Consider the following 11,725-nt stretch of genomic DNA (forward strand, 5'->3'; position numbering starts at 1 on the left):
CCAGAAAACGTGCCAAAACGTATAATTTCACGAATCAATGATGCCAAATTATCTTGGGGCTGTTGGACGTATAATACTATGTCATCCGCGTACATGGACATCAACAGCGGACCGGTGCGAAATTGCAACCCGCGCTGGAGGTGGTTCTCTTGAAACTTCCTAGCCAAGGGGTCCATGGACAAAATGAATAGGAGAGGGGAGAGGGGGCATCCCTGCCTAGTGCCTCTTGATAGGGGGAAAGGGTCAGATAACGTACCATTAAGACGCAACCGGGCATGGGCTTAGTGTATAACAGAGTGACCGTGGCTACAAAACACTCTGGCATTCCCATTCAGCGCATGACTGAAAAAAAAAATGGCCATTCGAGGGAGTCGAAGGCTTTTTCCGCATCCAAAAGGATCGCGGCGGCGGGGAAGAATGATCAGAACCCTGCAACACCGTGAATAAAGTATGGAGGTTAAGGGAAGTGGACCTATGCGGGACGAAACCAGATTGCACCGAGGAGAGGATGGATTCCATCAGGAGCGACAGTCTAATAGTGATGACTTTGGCTAAGATCTTGTAATCAACACTTAACAGTGACAGTGGTCTGTACGATCAACATTGCATGGGGTCTTTCCCAGGTTTTGGCAATAAAATTATTACAGCTTCACGAAATGTCGGGGGGAGGATGCCAGTCTCTAGGGACTCCGCATAAACCTCGACCAAGCGCGGGACCAGAAGGTCCTTGTACGTTTTATAAAAATCGTCCGAAAAGCCGTCCATACCGGGGGCAGAAGATGCACGAAGGGTATCGATCGCCTCAACGATACCGTCGGAGGTAATGGGGGTCAGAAGGAACTCCTGCATGTATCGTTCCAGATACACCAGAGCCACTTCAGATAGATAATCTTCCTGAATACGAAGATCTCCGGAAAGGCGTGAAGTATAAAGGGTCTTGTAATATGTAAGAAACAAGTCACAGATCGCGGGGTAGAATAAACCGGCGAGTCGTCAAGTCCCATCATCGAGACGATGCATGTGGGGCCTCTGGGGGGGGCGTAGCGTATTGGCCAAGAGGCGACCGGGTCGCTTGCCCTCCCCATACCACCGAGTCACGCAATGTTTATCAAGAAACGACAGCTCCCAATCAGCCGCATCCCGGAACTCAACGCACAGCTCCAGGCGGAGAGCAGAGAGCGAGTCAGAGGGAGAAACGAGTAGCTCACGGTCAGCCACGACAATTTTCTTTTCGATCTGATCCAAAGTGGTGCACAGATCGCGAAGGACTCCGGAATGATTAGAGATGCAGACTCCCCTGATGTACGCATTAAATCCCTCTCACAAGACCGCCCACGTGTCGACAGTGCCCGTGTTAGGTTTGAAATAATCTTCTATGGCTCGTCTTACCTCTTCATTGAAAACGGGGTCCAGCAAAGCCCTCCCGGGGAAGCGCCTCTGTCTCTCATAACCCCCTTCCCGGGGAATAAATAGTTGAAGAAGAACCGGGCAGTGATCGGAAAGAGTACGGGGGAGAGTCTGTAACGATCCCAACCAGCCAGCAACTACAGGGGAGACCAGCCAGTAATCGATCCTGGTCCAGGTGTTGTGGAACCCAGAGTAGTGAGTGTAAGGATGTTGTGTATGCAGGTGGGATTCAATGTCCACTAGGGAATATTGCGTGCAGATCTCACGAAGGGCCAGACGAGAATGGGGCTTGGAGTCGGGAGTGGAGGCAGTGCTGTCCCTAGAATAGTCCAGGAGAAGGTTAAGTCCCCTCCCATTATCAGCAGCCCCGTGTTGACAGCGAGGAGTTGGGTCAACAAGGAATGATAGAACGAGGGAGAATCAGTGTTCGGGCCAGACACACACACAAGTGAAACCCTATGACCAATCAGTTGACCAGTGACAACCAGAAACCGGCCCTCGGGGTCTCGCTGTGTGGCATAGTATGTAAACTGAATTATTTTATGTACAAAAATAGCGACGCCACATGAATATGAACTATAAGCAGAGAAATACCTGTGTGGACCCCAACTGGAGGCCACAGAGTTGGTGCCGGTGTCGGCCAAGTGGGTTTCTTGCATGAAGAGGATATCAGCCTTATGTCTAGCTACATAATTCAAAACTTGACGACATTTCCTATTATTATTTAGGCCACGAACATTCCACATTAATAACATTACTCCGGAAGGACCGGAAACATTACCTAACTGTACCATGTATGCAGTACCAAAGAAGGGGCATCTGCGCAATAACGTACCACATCATGAAAAACAATCATCCTATTCAATAAACTAAAATGTTCAACCAAAAACAAAACACAACACCCCCACCACCCCCGCCCACCCTCTCACTACCCATAAAGAGGAACACCCTAACATTACATCCCAAAAAGCAAACCATGGAGGCATTCACCATAGGGCATCGCAACACCACGCCAGTCGGGCAAACCAGCAACCGAGCATCAGAACTAACAATAGTGGATAAATATGCCAACGAGCCAAAGTATACAAAGTACTATTCGAGCCGATGAACAAAGCAAGACTGAGCTCAGCCGTTCCCCGTCGGGGAGAAGAGGTCCACGCTGGCTTGTGAGGACTGCGACGGAGGAGAGCAGGACCGAGGACTGCCAGACGCCCCATTTTTATTGTTCTTATAGTCTCGGAAAAATTCCTGTGCAGCATGTGGGATGTCAAAGATCCTTGGCCTGCCATCGATGTCAACTCTGAGATGAGCCGGACACAACATGCCATATCGGAGCCCCTGGTTGCGAAGCATTGACTTGACACTGTGTAACTTTCGCCTGGCCTCCTGCACTATTACTGTGAAGTCTGGGAAGAAGGAGAGATTGGATCCCTGCCACTGGATCTCGCCCTTTTCGCGGGCCACGGGGAGGGCAATGTCTCGATTTCGGAAGTTCATGAGTCTTGCAACAATTGGTCTGAGAGGCAGGCCGGGCTTGGGGCGAGGGCCCAAGGATCGATGAGCTCGCTCAACAACAAAGCCTTGGGTGAAGGATTCTCGTCCGAACAAGTCGGATAGAAGCTGTTCTATGAATGTGTCTAGTCGGCCCGTGGCTGTCGTCTCCGGCACACTAATAGCCACTTCCTTTAGGATTTTCTCGACTCTCTCCAGTCGCTTCAGAAACTCTGGACTCCACCACGTCTAACCTGCGATCATGGCCTTGGATCTTCGCGTTCATATCAGCCAGCTTCTTATCCAGGTCGTCAAAGCGGTGTCAAGGGCCTTGAATCCAGCCCTCATTTCAGCTATCATGGCAGCAGCCAGGGGGTACGAGTCCATCTCCACCTGCTGAAGGGAGGCCTCCGCAGTCAAGCCCGCCGCCAAGTCCGAGGTGGGATCTGGAGGTTTGTCGAACTGGAGTTTGGACTCCCTGGGGTCCTTCTTGACCATCGTGGCGAGTCCGCTACAGCCAAGTTGCGTTGAAGGAAACAACCTAAAGGCCTACCACCAGGCCAGGTGGCAGGATTGGTGGAGAACCTCTGGTCCCTAGGTCCGGAGCAAAAACACCCACGCGGACAGGAGAGCAGGACCCGCTGAGGGAATCAACAACGTGTCAACGGTGGCAGATGCCCCACCGGAAAAAGCAGCAGGCAGGGTCAGCACAGCACCAGGAGGGGCCGTCACCACTGTGTATAGCAGCGAAGGGAAGGTCGCGTGGCAGTCCTCTATGGCAGCCCAAATCCCACCCACGTGTAGGAAGGGCCGTCGTGCAGCTGTTTCACTAGCAGGATCCGAGGCTCAGAGTGGGCAAAATAGCAAGGGCTGCCGTCCGTACTGCAGGCTCAGTCATCCCGGGCCCAACCCTCTGGCTCAAACAAGGGGGGGCCCCAGCACCGGGAGAAAAGGGAGATCAATAGAGCCCCCAGTCCAGCCGGTCATAGAGCATCCCCTCTGGCGCTAAGAGGGGGGGGAGCTCAAACGCCCACCATCCCGGGCCCACCGCCAAACCTCCACCCCCACCCCAGCCCCAGGACTCCTCGCCCGCCGCCCGCACCCAAGTCCGGCCTGCTCCCCAAATCCAGGCCCCGGCTTCTGCAGCGCAGTAGGCCCTAAGGCCCGCAGTGCCGCGCTGACTACGGGGGCCCGGCATGGAAGAGGAGACTGAGTAGCGGGACGCGGGAGCAGGCTCCGGGGTAGGCGGGCGCAGGGAAAGGCAGCCGGGCGAGGGCTCACCTCAACTCCGGCACGAATGGGGATCAGACAGGAAGGCTCAATGCGAGGCCCGGCGGCATCCGGCCCCAACGTCGCCCCCGGGTGTACTTTTGCCTCGGCAGCGGCATCAGGCTGGGGCTCAGTGCCCTGAGATCATCGGGGGAGCATATTGGCGGCTGTGAGGGCTCTAGCAACGCGGATCAGGGCAGCTAGAATCGCCCGAACGGCCGAGCTCTATTCGGATGCAGCCATCTTGGTTGCTCCGAAGCCAAGCCCCCCTGGAAGAAATATTTAGCCTCTGCAAGGGGGGTAGATCTTGAGCCAAAAGCCATAAGGAAATGGTCAGAGCATGAGAATTCTGAAATCTCTCCCCATATTTGGACCATCATTAATTGACTAAATTTTAGTTCTTTAAGAGGGGCAAATTGGCGCAGTATGCTATTCTTTAGTAAATGGCTGTTATATCGAACTCCTGCCGCCGTTGCAAAAATGTATTCCAATCAGTCCTCTCAATGCTTTCGTTGCTTGAATTCTCCATTTGCCAACTGGTCATAAATCATGCTCTGCTGTCCAAAAATCAATGTGTATTGGGTAGAGGTATTTCTGTATCTGGACAAAGAATGTAATATACAGCTGGAAGTGAACGACAGATTAATTTTATTTGGCTTTGATCCTGATCTCCCTTTCACAGATTCAGTGACTAGATTTTTATATATAGCTATGGCAATTGCAAGGTCACTGTTATTACAAAAATGGCGTTCACATTCAATTCCGTTGGCCTTGGAGTGGGGTCAGAAGATGGGAAGGGTGAAGAAAAGTGAATACACCTATGCGGCAAGAATTGGGGGGCTTAAGAAATTTAATAAAATATGGGGACTAACTTTGATTAATAGCAGAGGTGATGACTGAAGCTGTTGCTACACTGCGGTGGGTGGAAGGAGATTTTAGATCATTAGATTAGAGTATTGTGTAAATGTTTACAGTGGGGTTTGTGGTGTACTACTTGCTTTTTGGCTAACTCTTTCATAGAATGTAAAATAGGTTTTGGACGTGGGATATTTATTAGTGACTGTGTATGCGATTTATATTGTCAAAAATAGACTTTCATCTCTTTTTTTGTACGATATAATACTGCAATATGTAAATGTTTATATTTGACAAACTCCAGCTTCAATAAAAATAATTTAAAAAAAAAAGATTTTCTATCCTTCTCTTTAGCCTCCTGATATATTACCCTCTCCCTGGTCTCTAGCAACTACTCAATCTTCCTGTCTCAACAAGTTAATTCATTGCCTTTCTTTCCATAAATGTTCCATACCTGAAACAACTTTTCCGTTTTCCACACAGTTGTAGCCAGTGCCACTTCATAATCCAATATACCACTTTGCTAGATGAGAATAATAAGCACACAAACAAATAATAATTTTATCAGAGGGCTCTACAAATAATTAAACTTGTTACCCCACCACCTAGAAATCAGCTCTCAAACAGTATGGGCTGCTTCACATAAATTGATCACTAATTTAAGTCACAGTAGCATATTTACAAATGTAAACATATATGTGAGCAAATCTACATGGGTACATTTACACTTACACTTTGTAGTAAATTTACTACTTTTGGCAAACCACCATTTATCAGTGTAAATCTACGCCTAAGGGTACACTTAAGTGGCTCCAACCCCTGAATTCATTGCATATCTTAATTTATATATATAAAGTTACTAATTTTTCACACACAGGCGGAGGTCCCCACCACCTGGCAGAGATTTCCCCATCACTAAAGCATAGGGGAAAGTAAATAAGATCATTAAATCATAAAAAAGTAAAAATATTTTTATGATAAATATTACCTTAAATTAATTTTATATATTCTAAGTGTAGAACAAAGGAAAAGCAATGTTACAGCACTAAAAATATAATTTTGCATTATATATTCAATTAAAGTATATTAAATAGTATTAGTTTTCTAATGATTTATTTATCAAGAAATACCCACCTAAATTAAATTGTTTATTTATTATTTATTAAACGTCATCAAAATGTATATATAGATAGAATTTCAAATATTATAACCATTATTTAAAAAATAAAGTTACATTTATTAAAATGCTAATACATATATTGTAAAATATGATATCTCTTTATTATTTAGATATACTTTTTATGTTAATTCAAATGTATGTACACCTTTAAAAAAGGTGTAAATAAAGTTATTTATACATTATTTCATGCGTGGTTCAACTTAAGTACCTACATTATTTTGCAGAATCATTCATTGGCCCTGTGTGGTGCTAGACTTACTTCAAACCAGAGCTGAAGTACATGTATGACTGTTTTGGTTCCTTTTTGGCTGTATTAATTATAGAAGTGCAGTTTGTGAAAAGCAATGGGCTTACACTTTATGAGTAAGCCTCCTGGCCAAAACCTTTACTTACTCCTCCCTGAACCCCTCCCATTTTGTAGTATTCCCCATTTTACAGCCAATTCCTGTGTCTCTCCCACTCCACATGTGTGTGTGTGTGTGTGTGTGTAGATCTCTACATTTGGGAAGGAGATCTTCACATAGAAAGGATGGGAGAGGTGTGTGCATGTTAGTGAAAAACAGTTTGCAATATGCAAACTGTACTATTGTAGTATTACTAAATGTACTACAAAATGCAGTTTGTGAATAGGCCTCCCAATTTTTTCCACACTTTTGGACTGGCTATTGTCTCAAATAGTTGAAGAGCTGGACCCGTGTTATTTTAACACCATAAACAGTGGTAAATGCTGTTTCTTACTGGAACTTTAGCGGCACATGATGCTTTTGGCTTGATATTATCATTTGTTGAGATATCTAAAATAAACTACAAAATATAGCACAATAACATAAACAAAGCAACATGGCAACACAATTGAAACATAACAGGGCCCAACACAACAAAACAGTCAAAACACAATGCAGCACCACAACCACAGCGCAACAATATGACAATTTAAAAATGCAATACAAAAACACAATAGCACAAAAACAGACAACATCACCACTAAAACAAAATATCACGTAACAAATATGGGCAAACATTTTTATCACACACTGCTGTCTTTAAAATCCATCTTTCATAAGACAGTGGTAAAAGATGTTTCACCACTCACACTCAACACCAAGGATATGAAATCCACTCCTTTATTCGCCAATTGGAAAACTAGCTAATCCACTGCCTTCTCTCAACATAGAATTTGAGATTAGGATACACAACAATGCCTTCCTTCAGAGACAAGATCATATAAATTGCCTGAATACGCCTAATTAACATTGAGACACTATTTATTACACATCCAATTTTATTTGCGTGTGTATAACGCTGTATTTATTTCTGAAGCAGAAAGTACTGTTTGCATCAAAAATTTAAATCTGTAATTTGTTTTATATTCTGAATATCTGAATTCTGAATGTGAATTTTAGTCTTTAAACAGGCATATTTCGTTAATTATTAGCCTTGCAAATTTGGCACTCATTGTGGGTTGTGAAAAAACAACGATTTCTGAAATAGAAAAATACTGCAATAAATGAAAAAGAAAAGAAAAAAGCCCAACGTACTAAAGATTTTTCTTCTCCAAAACTCACATATTAGTCGTAATTGTAGCTTTTTCAATTGTATATTCACCGTGGGGCGTGAAATAAAGTTTTCTACGGAAGTGATTTTGGGCAAGAAATAAGACAAAAATAAGACATCTTAACATGAACTTTAACATACAAAACTGACAATTTTAGTTGCTTGTGCGAAGTGAATTAGAACAAATGCCATTTTTTAATTTTGATGTACATTGACACTATACATTCTGTTGGCAAACTCCAACATCGTCAAAGACGAACAAATACCAAAACAAATAAGAAATATGGATGAGCATGCAAGTACTAGGTTATTTAATATGGTAAATTAATAAATCTGTATATTATTCTCCGATCGCTCTTTCCCGCTTCCTAGTTTTCTCTCCTTTCTCCTTTAAACCAAAGGACGGAATTGGGCATGTTCATCAATCCACACAGAAGCAGTGCGAGGCTCTGCAAATGTAACCTCTAGAAGCTCTCTGCTTGTCTTAGCCCAACAAGGCAGTTTGTCTTGAACAACATTGGGACCAGGGCAGTAGGAACGTAATCTGTAAAGACTGGTCTGACTTCATGTGCCTGCATTCTGGGCCAGCTAAACTCTAGCTTTGAAATCCAAGCAGCCTGCCAAATTTGAACCAAGCATCGCATAGGCGCACAGCCTACCACTAGGTAGGCGCACTGGACAGTCTGCCTTCCCCATCCACTTCACTATAAGCCACTCAGGGGCTTAGTACCAACCACTTACTTTTTGAAACACAAATTAATAAAAAATAGATTTTTTACTCACTTGCTGCTCCTGTAGTTGTAGGACAGCTCCAAAGTCTTCTGTCCGCCGGCTCCAGTGGGCTCCTGGTTAATCCATAACCTCAAATATTTACCCAGACCGAGCACACTTTCGCTCCATGCAAACAAACCTCCGCATAGGAACCAAAGTCAAACTTTGCAATCCGAGAGGGGCAGAAAAAAACAACTTTGTCCTCCTGTCAGTGCTGGTGACCAGGCCTAAACCTCCCATATGGTGCTGTTCTCCGACGAAAGAGGAACATTTGAATGGAGATCTGAAAAAATAAAAGAACTTTACTGGTTTGCTTCCCACACCTCCCAAGATGAACAACTTGAAAGCAAGGCATGTGAGACGAAAGGAAGCACAGGTTGCAGCGCTGAATAAAGACAGATTTCAGAACACCTATAAGTTACTCACAAATTGGTGAACACCGCTCACAGGATCCTTTGTGCTGGTGCAATTCGATTAACTAAATATTTTCTCGGCAACGTCTAAAGTTCATGATTTACAGTGTGTAAATTGTGCAACAGCTGTAAATTGCTCACTAAGTACTTTATAGTGATTGGAGCAATGCACATCGGAGATTCATCATTTCTGAACATGATTGAGGGTGTTTAATATATGAAATATTTATTTATGTAGCAGTCAAAGTGCCATCATTTCAAGTTGTTGCCATTAAAAGGATACACAACAGCACATTATGACCAAGCCTGGACGAACAAACAAGTTAGCAGTTGTGGTCTGTGCAGGTAACAGCAGTGAGGCGGTGGGGCAGCGTGGGGGTTATTTCGAGGGACGATGCAGTAGGAAAATTAAATAAATAAGTAATTTTCCCTCTGCATCATCCCTCGAAATCCCCCCCATGCGGCCCCACCGCTGTTACCAGCAGGGACCGCAGCTGCAAGTTAGTTGCCTTTGGTAAAGCTCTTTCTGGTAGAGACTCTATCTAGCCACAGATTCCTCCATTTTTGAACAGCAAAACGTTTAAGAGACGAAAGACACTCTTTATGGTTTAACTCTCTTTATTAGTTTTCAACAAACAGAAAGGAAAGGCACTCTTTAACAGTGTCAATAGCAAAGCCTTGCCGTGTCTAGGACAAAACAAACAACAGAACGTCACATAACTTGGCCTGGAGGGAGTCAATCTTGGTGCACCAACTCACAAACTTTCCCCAAAGGCAAGCGTATACAGCTTTTGTCGAGGGGTGCCTGGCTGCCAGGATGATATCAACCGGAGGAAGGTTAAAGGTAAACTGCTGTCATAGTTAAATTTTCAATAATTAAACAACCACCACCCCCTGTTGTTTAATTATAGTTCAATTTTCAAGCATGAGGTTGGAAATTGCAAAGGCTCAGGTGCCCTTGTTGCGACAGTAGAGCCGACCAGAGGGGCAGCCTGATCGGAGGACAGACGCTGAAGCCCATGTGTGATGGAAACCCTACTCTCTGTGCCCAATCCAGAGCCATTAGGATGAGTTGGGCTCAATTTGGTATGATCTTTTTGAGAGCTCGTCGCATGAGTGGTTTGACAGAAAGGCATACAGAAGTCCTAAGTTCCACTTGAGCCAGCACGTCTCCAAGCGAGTTATGCTTTGGAAACTCCAACGTGCAAAAGCACTGACTTTGCACTACTCAGCAGAGGCAAAGAGATCGAACTAGGGCATGGTTCTCCCCATTCACGGAAGAGACCTTGCGCCACTTCCGGGTGTAATCGTCACTCGTGATCTGCTAGTTGTCGATGGCTGAGTTTGTCTGCCTGGCATTCAAAGAGCCTGCCAAGTGATTCACCACCAGGAAAATTCCTTTGTGGGCACCTGAGCCAGTCTCACCTTGACGAATGGAAGGAAGGAAGGAAGGCTTTCAATGCCAAGCGGTTGGCTCTCAGCTCTAGAACGTTGATATGGAGCCAGGATTCTGGCAGAGACCAGAGACCTTTGATCTCTACCTCTCCCAGATTGCCACTCCAGCACTGAAGCATCATCAACCACCATCGTGATCTATGGATGGTAAAGGGAGAGGGGTTTGCCGCAGACCCAGTTTTAGTCCAATAACTACCACTACAGATCTTTTTCAATCTTCTCCAAAACCTAAACATGATCGGAAAGGTCCCCTTAATGTTGAGTCTGCTGAGACTTCAAATCCTACTGCAGAGACTGCATATGCGGGCTGGCGTGCTGGACCCGCAGAATGCAGGTGGCGTTCAGCCCCTTGAGCTTCAGAGTCAACCTCACTGAAATCCAGCATCGAGGCTGGAAGATCAGGATCATAGCCTGCATGTGCCTTGAACTCTCTTTCCTGAGGGAAAGGCATGAAACCGAATATGTCCAGAACAATTTCAATGAAGGGGAGCATCTGAGAAGGAGTGAGGTATGACTAACACACTTTGGTAGTAAACCCCACAGAAGATCACAGAAAGTTCACCGTAGTCTGGAGATGCTTGATGAATGCCTGGGACAATTATGTGTGAAAAGGGTTACCCCTGAATTAATTTCCTAAATCAGGGTGAAATTATTGGATGCCAATAAACATTCAGGAAATGGATAAAAGGGTGGACCTTTGTTAAACAGAACCAATAAGTGACCAGAAAGAATTGGTTATCAAAAATGATATGATATTTTATTTTTGTTTTCTACAGAAGTTTTCTAAATATGTTTTCCTTTTAAATTGAGAAAAAAGATTGAATTAATATAATAGTAATAATAAATTTGTTGTATATACAGTTTGTTTCTTTGCCTCTGTATGTGACACAATTTGGATATAAGAATAGTATTTGTTCACACTTATTGATCTATTCATACATGGCCTAATGATGCATCATAAATATGTATTGACATGATGTTGTACTATTAGACATAAAATGATACAAACAATTACATTCAAACCATCAAAATTGATACAAAATTCAACAATATGTTTATGGATAACATAATTTGTCTCCTACTCATGTTTCGGCTGTAGGAAGGTGGATACCTGACTATGGTTACCCCAGATTTTCTGCCTAGAGTTTAGCTGGTTTTCAACTTAGTTGGCCTGGGATCCTGCTAATAAGGACCCCAGACTATCTGCTCTTTCTTTAAAATGGACTCCATGTACCCTAGGTACATCTCCAATTGGATACTGGGTCACCTTATGAGCCCCTGTACAGTGTACTATAGGTACCCAGGGCGTAGGTACATCCAAGGCCTACCA

General features: G+C 44.5%; 1 protein-coding gene across 2 annotated transcripts in view; it reads right to left on the reverse strand.

Moving 5' to 3' along the window:
* PROC (protein C, inactivator of coagulation factors Va and VIIIa) overlaps positions 1 to 9,002 on the reverse strand; it is a 147,438-nt gene extending 138,436 nt beyond the window's left edge. Inside the window, exons 1-2 of one of the 2 annotated variants that reach the window (XM_086943819.1) lie at positions 8,954 to 9,002; positions 8,540 to 8,810 (exon numbers count right to left, since the gene is read on the reverse strand). The gene's annotated coding sequence lies outside the window, so the exon portion shown is untranslated. Of the gene's footprint in view, positions 1 to 7,767; positions 7,831 to 8,539; positions 8,811 to 8,953 lie in introns of those variants that run through there. The other variant, XM_086943820.1, reaches the window with a different exon arrangement.
* Positions 9,003 to 11,725: the final 2,723 nt, after the last annotated feature.

Source organism: Lissotriton vulgaris, chromosome 11, assembly GCF_964263255.1.
Source record: "Lissotriton vulgaris chromosome 11, aLisVul1.2, whole genome shotgun sequence".
NCBI lineage: Eukaryota > Metazoa > Chordata > Amphibia > Caudata > Salamandridae > Lissotriton > Lissotriton vulgaris.